The sequence below is a fragment of the Tachysurus vachellii genome, chromosome 3 (genome assembly GCF_030014155.1).
Source record: "Tachysurus vachellii isolate PV-2020 chromosome 3, HZAU_Pvac_v1, whole genome shotgun sequence".
Taxonomy (NCBI): domain Eukaryota; kingdom Metazoa; phylum Chordata; class Actinopteri; order Siluriformes; family Bagridae; genus Tachysurus; species Tachysurus vachellii.
In genome coordinates, this window is record NC_083462.1 from 26,272,506 (window position 1) to 26,287,926 (window position 15,421).

Genomic DNA, 15,421 nt, shown 5'->3' on the forward strand with positions numbered 1-15,421 from the left:
AGAGAAAAAGAAAGAAAGAAAGAAAGAAAAAATAAATAAATAAATAAATACATTTAAAGTTTTAAATTAATTTAAAAATATTAATTCAAAATGTAAAATACTACATATCTCTTACATCTATCCCTAATGAACACCGAAGGTGACAGTGACAAGGAAAAACTCCCTGAGATGATAATATATAAAGAACACACACACACCTCTGTCTCTCTTTCTCTCTCTCTTATTATTTTACTCTCATATATTACTGTTTAAATTGTAATTAGAAATTACAAATTACATGTAATTTTAATTTTTAATTTTTCAACATCAAACTCTAGAGCTAGATTTAAACTTTACATCCTGACTCCATATATGTTTGTAAAACCGCTTCGTGATAACGTCCATTGTTAAATGTACAAATTATACAAATTAATTTGAATTAATTTGAATTGAATTGAATTGAATACGGGGGGGCACAGTGGCTTAGTGGTTAGCACGTTCACCTCACACCTCCAGGGTCGGGGTTCGATTCCCGCCTCCACCTTGTGTGTGTGGAGTTTGCATGTTCTCCCCATGCCTCGGGGGTTTCCTCCGGGTACTCCGGTTTCCTCCCCCGGTCCAAAGACATGCATGGTAGGTTGATTGGCATCTCTGGAAAATTGTCCCTAGTGTGTGATTGCGTGAGTGACTGACTAAGTGTGTGTGTGCCCTGCGATGGGTTGGCACTCCATCCAGGGTGTATCCTGCCTTGATGCCCGATGACGCCTGAGATAGGCACAGGCTCCCCGTGACCCGAGGTAGTTCGGATAAGCGGTAGAAGATGAATGAATGAATGAATGAATTGAATACAATGTGTAGAATATAGAATCAGAAAGTACTTGATTGTATTTAGATATTGTAACAGGTCTTTATCAATATAATGTTTATTAGAACATTGCAATAAAAGGAGAGATATTTTCTCAATGCTCCATTTGGCTAATAGGGATAAACAAGGGAAATAAAAACATAATACTTATTTGCAGCCATGCAGGTAAAGAAATGTATATGTTATGTTATACAGGGAGTGCAGAATTATTAGGCAAATGAGTATTTTGACCACATCATCCTCTTTATGCATGTTGTCTTACTCCAAGCTGTATAGGCTCGAAAGCCTACAACCAATTAAGCATATTAGGTGATGTGCATCTCTGTAATGAGAAGGGGTGTGGTCTAATGACATCTACACCCTATATCAGGTGTGCATAATTATTAGGCAACTTCCTTTCCTTTGGCAAAATGGGTCAAAAGAAGGACTTGACAGGCTCCGAAAAGTCAAAAATAGTGAGATATCTTGCAGAGGGATGCAGCACTCTTAAAATTGCCAAGCTTCTGAAGCGTGATCATCGAACAATCAAGCGTTTCATTCAAAATAGTCAACAGGGTCGCAAGAAGCGTGTGGAAAAACCAAGGCGCAAAATAACTGCCCATGAACTGAGAAAAGTCAAGCGTGCAGCTGCCAAGATGCCACTTGCCACCAGTTTTGCCATATTTCAGAGCTGCAACATCACTGGAGTGCCCAAAAGCACAAGGTGTGCAATACTCAGAGACATGGCCAAGGTAAGAAAGGCTGAAAAACAACCACCACTGAACAAGACACACAAGCTGAAACGTCAAGACTGGGCCAAGAAATATCTGAAGACTGATTTTTCTAAGGTTTTATGGACTGATGAAATGAGAGTGAGTCTTGATGGGCCAGATGGATGGGCTCGTGGCTGGATCGGTAAAGGGCAGAGAGCTCCAGTCCGACTGAGACGCCAGCAAGGTGGAGGTGGAGTACTGGTTTGGGCTGGTATCATCAAAGATGAGCTTGTGGGGCCTTTTCGGGTTGAGGATGGGGTCAAGCTCAACTCCCAGTCCTACTGCCAGTTTCTGGAAGACACCTTCTTCAAGCAGTGGTACAGGAAGAAGTCTGCATCCTTCAAGAAAAACATGATTTTCATGCAGGACAATGCTCCATCACACGCGTCCAAGTACTCCACAGCGTGGCTGGCAAGAAAGGGTCTAAAAGAAGAAAAACTAATGACATGGCCTCCTTGTTCACCTGATCTGAACCCCATAGAGAACCTGTGGTCCATCATCAAATGTGAGATTTACAAGGAGGGAAAACAGTACACCTCTCTGAAGAGTGTCTGGGAGGCTGTGGTTGCTGCTGCACGCAATGTTGACGGTGAACAGATCAAAACACTGACAGAATCCATGGATGGCAGGCTTTTGAGTGTCCTTGCAAAGAAAGGTGGCTATATTGGTCACTGATTTGTTTTTGTTTTGTTTTTGAATGTCAGAAATGTATATTAGTGAATGTTGAGATGTAATATTGGTTTCACTGGTGAAAATAAATAATTGAAATGGGTATATATTTGTTTTTTGTTAAGTTGCCTAATAATTATGCACAGTAATAGTCACCTGCACACACAGATATCCTCCTAAAATAGCTAAAACTACAAACAAACTAAAAACTACTTCCAAAAATATTCAGCTTTGCTATTAATGAGTTTTTTGGGTTCATTGAGAACATGGTTGTTGTTCAATAATAAAATTAATCCTCAAAAATACAACTTCCCTATCCAACTTCCAGATTCCAACTTCCCTATCCTTCCCAGATCAACTCTGAATGGATCGTGCTTTATGTCTGATTTCAAGTCTGATTAGGCAGATGGACCTCAGATAGTCAGTCTCAAATGTGTGATCCTCTGAGCTTTGTGCCCTTTCCCTTCCTAATCTAATCTGGGAAAAGGGTGACAAATTGGATCTTGCAGGTATCTATTTGACCCCTATTGATAATGAACGCATGTTTGCTCAACCCAGATTTGCTTGATGTGAGCTGGTATTTTGCTGACAAATAATGAAACCTAATGCAACGAATTCATTAGACAATATTGACCTCTTTAAGTGACCTTTGTCTCATTAGATTTCAAATTGTTTTTATTATCAGTTAAGTACATCAATGTCTATATTGGTTGCATTCCTAATCGGTCACAATGTGTATACAGAGTTAATGGGTTTTTAATGGTTTAATTCACTTTAGTCACTAGACTAGTGGACTCACCCTGCCATATATTGCCTTAAAGATATAAAGTTATTACCTCAGGTATTCTGCACCAGTTCAGGAAAAAACAAACAATGACAAAAATGCTTGATGGATGGATCTAACCTTTGAATGCTGCAAAACTTTCTGCTGTAAAGGACATAATTAAGTAGTTATTATGCAGTTGTGTTCTCGCATGCAAATTAGGGAACAAAGCTAATAAGCATCTGTCAGCATGAGCCACTGTGACTTTACAGTGGCAGTAATACATCATTTAAGATCATTTTAGCACAATTGACAGGTACAAACAACTCATTGTTTTGCCCAAGTTAGAGATGCAGTCCTGCTTGTCATTTTTAAACTTGCTCCCAAGCTTATGTCATGCTGCCATACTTCCATGCCTTCAGCAGTTTCTGTTTAATCCTTGACTGACAGATTTAAACAGACATTTGTTTTTCTCAGCCATAGACATAGCTTGGCCTAGAGGGTTACCATGTTCAGTTTTTCATTACTGTCTCAACTGACTAGCTTCATTCAGGATTCTGGGAATTTTTACTTCTAGTGAACGTCCATCCTGTTTTATAGTGCATCTATCAACCATATTTCAGTCACTGCTAACTGAAGTAATGTGATATGTGTTGTACAGGTATATCAGACAAGTGGAGAACTATATATCTGGTATATAGTTATATATATACTGGTATACATACATATATATATATATATATATATATATATATATATATATATATATATATATATATATATATATATATATATATATATATACATCTGCATCATGGCTAACCCTGCACTTTGACCAAAACTTAAGCTGGACTATGTAACGAGAGAATTTCAGATTTCAGTGTGCTGTAATGTATATGTGACAAAATAAAGGCTTCTTCTTTTCCTGTCAGTAGTGTTAGATACACATGAATTGTGTGTTTGTGTGTCCATATGCCAGGTTCTCTAGAAGCTCAAAAGCGTCTTCTCTGTTGTTCTGTTTAAACTCATTGACATAATAAGGTCTCACAAAAGCCTGATCATCATGGTGCAGCTCTTGATGTGTAAATTACCCATGCATAGTGAAATGGAGACATTTTCAAATGCAAATTATTAACGAGAGCTCTGAATAAGGGTAGACTATTTTTAATGGCCATCCGATCTGCATGAGATGCTCTTTTTCAAATTTGGTCTAGCTTGGATTTGAGTTTATTGCCAGCAACGTTATACACATTATAATTTTGACTGGAAGTCATGAAAATATTTGTTGTTAAATGTTGAGTAGATTTTATATGTTAAATGAATTTAGCTGGGTGATACAGGCAGACTTTAAGATTGAACTATATTAAAAGCTTTTATATAATGTTTTAATAATTTAACAAGCCTTCAAGATGTCAGGTGGGTCTTTTCAGGTGGGTGTCATTTCAATCTTGTGAAAGCCTGTGAATGCCTTGAGTCTAGAAACGTTTGTGACGTTTATAAAAACGTTTTATAAAAAGATTTATAAAAATCATCTTAAAATGTATGAAATGTTTTTTTTATTATTAAATCATTTTGTTGTTAAAATAAGCATTTTTTTTGTATTATTTATCAGAAATATTAAAGAAATTACAAACTGAGAGTCCTCCATACATACTATCTTTTCTGGTGCTGATTCAGGGTACAAGATAAAAGAAAAGTGTATCAGTCTTGATGTTTACATACCTTGTAGCCTGAGAGATGCTGGTACGAGTCATTAGCATTAAAAGAGTTGAAACCGCTTGACAGAGCTACTTAAATTCAGATGATTTGTTAATTTAAGAAAACACTGCTGATGATAGAGGCCACAGGGAAATGTTAATGTGATCCAAACTCATGCAGACTCATACATCTTTCTTGAACCTGCAGGGGTTCATTGGTTTGCAATGAGAGCAATGAATTTGCTCATTAGTGTTTCTGAAAGAGCAGAGCAGCGAACTCCAGTGTGGGGACTGGCGCAATAGTGAGAGATCTTATTGCTTCATCAGTTTAGAAATTAGATTACAAAGCACAAACAGCAGGTCAGCATGGTAATAAATCAGTGTATAACCATTAAGATTCTGTGACAGAGATATAGAGAAAACCAAAAAGAAATGGAATGTATGTTAATATAAATGATGAAGAAGTCTAACCTAATATGAACACTTTAAAAATTGTTATTCCACCATCTCTGATTACAGGACTACAGCAGGTATAAACTACGATTATTGTCTCTCTTCCATTCACAGTTCATTTTACTGAAAATGCTGCATCCATAAAGACTCCAGCTCTATGAATGACTCCTTCCACAGACCATCTGGCAAGTTATTAGAGCATTCCTACACAACCAAAACAGCTTTTTCCCCGAGGCAGTCAACCTCATCAATACCTTCATTAAACTGAACAGGAGAGGCACAAAACTCCAGCATCATAACCACTAGTGATGCCAAAACTATACAGCACTATATTATCTTCTGGACCATATTTCTTAATCAAGTAGGACTCATTCAGAGTCTCATTTAAAAAAACTCTCATATGGTATAAATGATTTGTGCAATTTGGACGTTTGGTTTGTCCAGTCCTGGACACTTACAGTACACCAAATTAATTTATTCTTTGACGAATTGTGTAGTAAGTATGGCATTGTTATCTTTCCTGCCTTTCATATTTATTGTTGTATTTGTTATTGTATTGAAACTAGAGTTACAGTTACTATTTATTACATTCTGTATGCATTTGTTATTGTAGAGAATCTATAAGTTTGTACATCTCAATACTAAAATCTCAGTAAGCTGCAATATGCACATGTTAAAAACGCAAATGATTTATTTAGGTTCTGTGAGTGACTGAAATTAATTATTTTTATTGCCAGCCAAATTTTACTAGTGGTGTCGTGCATATATATATATATATATATATATATATATATATATATATATATATATATATATATATTTACAGTTGAATGAGATATTTACAAACTTTTTCTGTTTTAAATCAATAAATATTAACATATTTTTTGCATTTGTTAAATGTCAGAATCGAGCGTGGGAGAATTTTTATGTATTTTTATGATCGCTTTCATTAAGGTCAGAAGTATACATACACTAAGTTTATCGTGCCTTTAAACAAAAAAATCTCCAGATAATTCCATTCTGAGCTTAAGAATTGATTCCATTTGAGTTCATTGGTGGCACACCTGTGGATGCATATAAAGGCACACCTCTATATATATATATATATATATATATTTATATATATATATATATATATATATATATGTGTGTGTGTGTGTGTGTGTGTGTGTGTGTGTGTGTGTGTGTGTGTGTGTGTGTGTGAGTGAGTGATGACGCGGAACAGAAGCGGACCCAAATGCAGGATAGCTAAAATAAACAGGGTTTAATAACAGAAAACACGAAACATGACGCAGACAAGAAACACGAGGCAACGCGGCACAGTTAAATACAAAAAGACAATGACACAATAAGGATCAGGTGTGACGACAAGGAGGAGCAGACGAAGGCGGGGCAGACACGTGACGAGAAACGTAAACAAACGCACGTGGCCAGAGTCCGGGCAGAGTCCTGACAATATGTATGTATATATATATGTATGTATATATATATGTATGTATATATATATGTATGTATGTATATGTGACATATACAAGAGATCAATATTTGCTTACTCAATGTAAAACGCTTCATCTAACAGCAAACTGTTAGAACAAACAAAAAAAAACATAATGAGTTTGATACGAACCCTAACAAATAATCTATGTGTTAAGTATAGTATACAGTGTTAAGTTAATCATCACAGTATCTTGTCATATTTATCAGATGTATTAATCAAATCAAATTTTTATTAACAAGTGTAGTACCAAGAAGGGTTTTAAATGAATGTTGTATCTCAGAATTTAATGTGTGTGCTAGCAGACTTCAGAGTGGGTTGTAGCTTGCAGCATTCAGATGGACCCATAAGTATTGCACTCATCAATTTTCAGAGTTAGGTATGAGCATAATCAACCACTATATATAAACCAAGGACTTTAACCCACAGTACCAAGCAACAGTTTTTGGCAGTTGTGAAGAAATGCTGTAAAGTAGGAATGATTTCAAAAGTGTATATTTTAATTGTTTCTTTTTTTAATCAATTTACAAAATGCAAAATGAGTGAACAGAATAAAAATCTAAATCAAATCAATATTTGGTGTGACTACCCTTTGGCTCCAACGAGCATCTTGCTTAATTCCTTTTAATTCCATTGCCATCAGCAAAGAACTGGTGGAATACAGGGGACCCAGGAGGAGAAGTCTGGCCAGAAGTAGTCCTTATGGTAGAATTGTGGCCAAAATGCCATACTTTCTATGTGGAAACAAGGCTAAGCGTACAATGCATGAAAACATAGGAAGTTGGGTAGAAACAATTTGCAGCAGATGCTCTGTTCTGATGAGTCAAAGTATTGGGTGTTTGCTCAAAGGCTGGAATGTCTACAGTCTCTGCAGGCAACAGTGAAGCATGGTGGAGGGTCCTTGCAAGCTTGGGGCTGCATTTCTGCAAATGAATTTGGAGATTTGGTCAGGATTAATTGTGTCCTCAATGCTGAGAAATACAGGAAGATACTTATCCATCATACAATACCATAAGGGATGTGTCTGATTGGCCACAAATTTATTCTGCAGCAGTATAACAACCCAAAACAGACAATTCTCATTAGGAACTTTATCTACAGAGTAGAGAACCAAGGAGTCCTGAAAGTGATGGTTTGGCCCTCACAGAGCTCTTATCTCAACATCATCTAGTCTGTCAGGGACTACATGAAGAAGTGAAAAATGTTTTGAAAAGCACAAAATTGCCTCAGAGATCTAGGGTCCCTGAGCTAGACTGTGTGAATGAGTGTGTAAATGTGCAAATTGCATCATCCTATAAAGGATGTATTCCTGTCTCACACAGTCCTCCTAGGATAGTTTCTGGAGAATAACATAAAGATGAATAAGGATTCTCCGGTTTACTTCCACCTCCCAAATTGTGCCAGTAGGTGAACTGCTAAATCTAAATTGACACTAGATGTAAATAATTGTGCCACTCTGTATTCATGTGCTCTGCAATAGACTGGCATCCTGTCCATCATGTATTCGTACCTCATGCAAAGTGTTTCTAGCTCTGTATCCCCCACAAGTCTGATCAAAATAAAGACAAAACAATAAAGCTATTGTTGCTATTCTTCATTGGCTACCACTGGGGGTCATCACAGCAGATTATCTGATGCGTATATTTAATTTGGCACAGCTTTTTACACCAGATGCCCTGCAAGGCACAACCCATCCATTTTTATCCATGCTTGGGATTGTGAGATTGCACTGGCTAATGCAACCCCCAGTGGCTGGGTTGGTTCCCTTCTCACAAATTGAATGCGGGCCGTGATGGGACCATTAGCAAGAACAAAGACGAAGCAATATTGCACAATGGGTTGCACTCTTTCATGCTTCTTCATTCTGCTTGCAGATTTGGTTGAAAAAAAATGACTAGCTAACCTTACCAAGTAAGGTTACTTACTTGCCAAGTGTTTGCATTGGTCATAAAGTCAATGGTAAATGTTGTTAATAGATTTGGCTAGTGTTAGCTGTCTTGGTTTATGCTAACACTTTATTTTTTGTTGATTTGCCAGATATAATAACAGTAATGCAAGTTAGCTTATGCACCATAAGGAAGTACCAGAAAAAACCCCCAATGAGGTTCTGTGACAATAGTTTACAGCAAAACAAGTCATGGCTGTGCAAACAGACAATTCAGTCAACTGTCAAAGCTGTCAAAACTTAATCTTTAAATCTTCTTTGTGCAAAGTTTCATGAAGTTTGCTTTAGTTGGAATGTATGTGTGTGTGTGTGTGTGTGTGTGAGTGAGTGAGAGAGAATGTGAGATTTGGAACCATTTTATTTATCATCATAAATAATTTGTTAAGTTCGGCTTCATATCCTTTGAACGGTTGAGGTTAAAAACTGAACTGCGACATGCTGTTAGGGTGATTTAGACGTTTTGGCTTAACTTTTGAATGCGTTTTTCCTCATACAGCTGTGCTCAACATTATTCATACCCTTGGTATTTTTATAATACTTTAATGTATTTAATGTGACAAACAACTGAGAGAATAAGGTGATATTTCAAGGAATATGACATTTCATGGGTTATTATTGACAAATATTAAAAGATCACCATGTACAGAATTATTCATACCCTTTATATTACAATGTTTCGATAAATTAATAGAAAAGCCTTTGTTCTTATTCACGGCCTGCAAACGCCTTTTTTTTTAGGTCTCCACAAGATTTCTACAGGTCTGCTGTGGAATGTTTCCCCAATCTTCCTTTGCAAAAGCCTCCAGTTCCTGGAGATTGGAAGGCTTATTAGTCCTGACCCGGATCTTCAACACAGGTCAGGGCTCTGACATGGCCACTCCGGAACATTTATGTTGTTGTCCCTGAACCATTGCTTGACCACTTGCACGTCATTATCCTGCTGGTGGGTCCAATTCTCTGGCAGGTTGAGCTCGTGTGCTGACACCACCAAGTTTTCATCAAGAATTTTGAGATAGTCCTCCTTTTTCATGATACCATCCATCTTAGCAAGGTACCACTGGCAAAGAAGCATCCCCATAGCATGATGTGACCACCGCCGTGCTTGACTGTTGAGATGGTATTCTTAGGATTGAAGGCTTCTTCTTTCTTACACCAAACATATGGAATATCCACATGTCCAAAGAGCTCCAGTTTATTCTCAGAGGATGGATGACCAGAAGTTGGGACCTCTTCCTAGGTAACCCCTCACAAAGGCCAGGCGCGCATCCTGGTGTCTCTAGGTAAGGAGTGGTGTCTTTCTGGGGCGATGTCCATGGATACCACCTCAATCCAGCATTCGCTGAACAGTGGAGCTTGATACAATCTCCCCTGCTTGGTTGAGGGTGTCTATTACAGCTTTGGTGGTGATACAGGGGTTGTTGTTTGCATCCTGGCACATCTTTCTATGTAACCTCTAGAGGATACGCTGCGCTTCCTGCCACATCCATCCAGGTTTTTAAGTGTTGAACATCTTGAACTTCTTGATGATACACCGTATGGTTGATACAAGGACATTAAGTTCTTTCGAAATGGCATTGTAGCCTTTGCCTCCACTGTACACACAGAAAAATAGGGGTATCGTTTCTGTACCTAAAGGTACATTTGCCATGAAAGTACCCTGTAAGGTACAGGAAATGGTCCTTAAGGTGACAACTGTGAACCTTTGTTTTAATTTAAAGGTACAAAATTAGTTCTGACAGCAAAGGGTACATAATTGTACTTTTAACAAGCTTAAGGTACATTATGCAGCAAATCAGAGATCACAAAATCATAATTTAAAAGCCATTGGCTCGTCTATTCAGAAGGCAGGATATCTTCTTTGCACGTTGCACAGTGAGTACACATTCTTTCTCACTTGCGTGCGTGAAATGAGCGAAAATGTCGGTTAATTGTCCATCCCTGTCGAGTTTTTCCACGGATGAACTAATTCTGAAAATAATTGAAGCTGGAATACAGATTAACGAAGAAGAGGCAAGGAAATTCAGGGGTAAGTAACCGAATCTTGATTTTTTTTTCTGTTCATAGCATGCTAGTGTTAGCTATCAATAACCTTTACAAGCAAATCTTAAACTATCGTTAACTACACTAAGCACGTTATGGCTTGTTGCTAGTTGGGTTACACACAGTTATTTTGTCCATTTAGTCAAGTAAGCCATGTAAAATGCTTCCACTTAACATCGCCATTTAGCCCCAGAATTGGGCAGCGCAACCCATTTTTCCCGCTTCGCGCCGTCTGCTGAGGAAAATATCGAAATCTGCTCAAATTAAGCATTTTTTTCCGATTTTACAACGAAAACTTGCGTAACCTATCCTATAAATGTTGATTCTTATGCTCAAACAGCGTTTAGAATTTTTTTCAGGCTAGACTATCACGTCTTGCGTAGATATTACAGACATTTAAATATTTTTGCATACACCTAACTCTTTCACTGACTGAACATTAGGGTCCGGATTCACTTTTCACAAATCTGTCGCTGCCTTTAAGCATTCTCTGTTTGTTGTTCTGACAAAGGAAACTTGTGTTGGGGAGGATTCAACGTCTGTTGAGGTCCATGTGAACGTTCTACAAAGTGAGTATCAGAAGAAACATCCAGACATCTCGACTGTCAAAGACCGCATGGCACGAACGTTCTCCTGGAGACGTCGAGAAATCATGGAAGGAATGTCTGTGGAGGATGTAGTCAAAAAGTACCCATACTTAAGAACGCCTAATGGAGTGAGTTTTGAAAACATCTGAATGATACAGGGATGCAGTTACAATTTTGGACTGTCCCAGTGAAGAAGAGTCAGCAGTACAGCAACACAGCTTTTACCCTGATCAGCAAAATTCATCTGATCCAAATTCCTCTGATCCTCAAGTTATGCCACTTTTAGATAAACTTTTAGAAGATTTCCAAGAACATCTATTTGGATTCATTCTTAAATGCAGAGAGAAAAACCTTCTACATTTGTCAGTCCAACAAGACATTGCAGATGATGTCAAATTTCTCTTTTCTTTTTTTAAAGAGAACTATGATGATTTTATTTCTCATCATCTTGAAAATAGTGGTTTTGATATTTCAAAGTGTCCTGAACTTCAGCAGGTTTTGGATTCATCTGATTTCTTTGATAAAGCTTTTGAGGTGGTTCGTTCTCCACATATGATTAAAGAACATTGTAAGGCCAAGATGGACTATACAGAACCTGTTCACCACACACTGAGAGGCCCTTCAGGGAACAAAATAGGAACCTATTCCTATGTTTCCATCTCTGAAGTTTTAAAAAAATACTGTTCCCATGAAGATGTCTGGAATCAAATACTATCTGAAAATAACAAGGTCCAAGATGAACTGTTTCTGATGGACTATAAAGATGGCCTTTATTTCAAGGAACATTTGTTTTTTAGAGAACATCCAGATGCTTTAAGACTTCATTTATATGAAGACGAATTTGAAATAGTTAACCCTTTAGGTCCTAAGAGAATGAAGTATAAGTTGTGTGGATTTTACTACACAGTTGGAAATTTAGGTGGAATGTATCGATCTCATCTTAAGCACATTCATTTAGCTCTGCTGGTTCGTCATTCCCATTTGAAAGAGTTTGGTATGGATATCGTATTAAAACCATTGATAGATGACCTAAAACAGCTTTCAACTGATGGCTTCACTGTGAATGTCTGTGGAACAGAACACAAAGTTTATGCTGCTTTAGCAACGTTTTCTGCTGACAATCTGTCATCGCATATGATTGGTGGTTTTCGCATGTGTTTCAACTCGGGTCGAATTTGTCGTTATTGTATGGCAACACATTCAGAAATTAATCAAAATTTCCAGGAAGATAGTTTTGTTCTAAGAACAACTGAAGTCCACGAATATCATCTCCAGTGTGTCCAGCATAACAAAGAAAATGCTGCTTTGTATGGTGTACGCAGCACTTGTTCATTTGATGCGCTAGGTTATTTTGATGTGACCAAGTCTTTGCCCCCAGACATCATGCATGATATGTTGGAGGGAGTTTTTCCACTGATATTGAAGCATGTTATTTGCGAAGCTCATAAACAAAAGCATATAACTGTAACTGAGATAAATGAAGAGCTTCAAAAATTCTCTTTTGGTCAGAATGACAAGGCCAATAAGCCTGTGCTGTTGTCTGAACGACTTCTTCACACCTCAGGGATCATAGGAACAGCTGCTCAGAAATGGTGTCTTTTCAGATTGTTGCCATTTATAATGGGTCATCGTGTTCCTCCTGGCACCAGATATTGGCACGTGTTCTTATTATGTAAAGAGATTGCAGATATTGTCATGGCAGCTAAGTTGAGGAAAGATGAACTAGCAAATCTAGAAGTACTTGTACATGCATTCCTTTCAGAGATGACAGAAGTATTTGGAAGTGTTTTAACACCTAAATGCCACTATCTTATACATTATCCCAGATTAATGTTAATGTACGGTCCTCTTCGTTCTCATTGGTGTATGAGATTCGAAGGAAAACATCAATATTTTAAGAATCTGACTTATAACTGTCGAAGTTTTGTAAATGTAACAATGACTCTGAGCAATCGGCACCAGTTCAAACAATGCTGGGAACTTTCACCAGACAATATCTTGGGTGATTGTGAAAAGGTGCCAGGTAGAAGTATATGCACACCCTTATTGTCTCTACCCATTGATCTTCAGACTGCTCTAAGAGAAAATGGCAACTTCAGGGATGTAGAATTTGATGGCAAATTAATGCAACGTGTCTCTCAACTGACTGCAGACAATATCAAGTATACTGTTAGTGACGTGTTGACGTTAGACCTTTTACATGTTGAAAAAATTCCTGTGTTTGGCCAGATCAAGTACATTCTTAACATTGACACCACATGGGTGCTTTGCAGTAAAATCTTGCTTCCGTTGTCCTTTGATTCACATTTTCATGCATATCGTGTAAGAGTAGACAGTGACTGGATTTTGCTCAAACCTGGAGATGAGTTTGACCACACATCACTTGACACATATACAGTTGATGGTAATCTGTATGCTGGATTGAGACATTTTGTATAAATGCTTGTAGGTTTTTGGCAAGGTCATATGATGAGGATGCTTAGTGTACAAGTATTAATAGAGAGAATTGTTCCCCCCTTTATACCTGCCATTACAGTCATAGTTCAACCAAAAATGAAACTTGTCATTTACTCACCCTCATGTTGTTCCAAACCTATATGAATTCTTTCTTCAATTGAACACAGAAGATATTTTGAAGAATTTTGGTATCCAGACAGTTGTTGGTAGCCATTGACTTGCGTAGTATTTTTATTGTTTTCCTAATATGGAAGTCAATGGCTACCATTAACTGTCTGGCTACCAACATTCTTCAAAATATCTTCATTTAATTAGAGGTTTGGAACTACATGAGGATGAGTAAATGACAGAATTAAGTTTTTGGGTAAACTGTCTGTTTAATGCAAGTCTTCCGTCCAGATTTTTATCAGATATGTGGTTTTAATGTTCAAAATACAAGTTGACATACTGATAATCAGTGATGGTTGGTCTAAAGAGGGACAAAAGTAAAAACAAGTCTGCAAAAGCGAGGATAGGATGTTAAAATGCCTGAGTTTAGTATTTAAAACTGATTAATGAACTGCTCATTGGGCCCGATGATTTCAGTTTTGTATTTAAGCTCTGAAGGAATTGAAATGCATTGTACATGTTCATTTTAAATATTCTAAGTGGTTTTATACAGAACATCCAGTATATGAGTTGAATTGCTAATGTTCTGTATTTTATTCAAGAATTGTTACATTTTGTTTAAATGCTTGTAAAACATGCACTATGTTTAGCACAGGAATTGAAATTCTGTGTTAATTGAATTGTTAGTGTGGTACAGAATATCTAGTATTAGTTATAAAACTGAATTGAGAATGGTCTGTACTTTAATACTCAAATTTGTTATTTTTGTGATTAAAAAAAATGTGAAAAATGCATTGCCTATGTTTTGTATTTAAACAGGTAACAAAATGCTCAAAGCCTAATGCCTCTGAACGAATTGGAATTGAGTCTTCCCCCCATCCATGCAAGTGTCTTTCTATTTTTTAATTTTTACTTTAATAGGACAAATCAGTTCAGCTGGATATTAGTGAAGGGCCCTGGGAGAATACCAGGATGTAATTTTAAACCATAACATAAAGGTACATTTCTATCACTAGGGGTGCAAAATTGTTCTTTAGAGGTACAAACAAGAAGGTACAAAAATGTACCATTTCTATCACTAGGGGTGCAAAATTGTTCTTTAGAGGTACAAACAAGAAGGTACAAAAATGTACCATTTCTATCACTAGGGGTGCGAAATTGTTCTTTTAGAGGTACAAACAAGAAGGTACAAAAATGTACCAGTGTTCAGAGGTACATTTCTGTACCCTGCTAGGGTACAGCTGGGGCGACAAAGCATTTGTACTCTTTTAGGTACTTTACTGTACCTTGATTTTTCTGTGTGTAGGCACTGACAACACGCGTACAAAGATCATGACTGAGTTCTTTCTTCTTGGCCATGGTCACAGTGACTGAGAATTCAAATGAAAGCTTTGCCCCTTAATTGTACTTCACAGAGCAGGTGTTACCACTTAACATAATTAGGCCTTAATTGATTAGACCTAAATTGATGAAATTGATTATAGTCACTGGAGTGTGCACCCACGTGGGATGAGGTAGCCTATTGGTATCAGACTGTTGATCAAAAAGTCATAGGATCAAATCCCAGGTCCACCAAGCTGCCACTGCTGAGCCCCTGGACCAGGCCCTTAA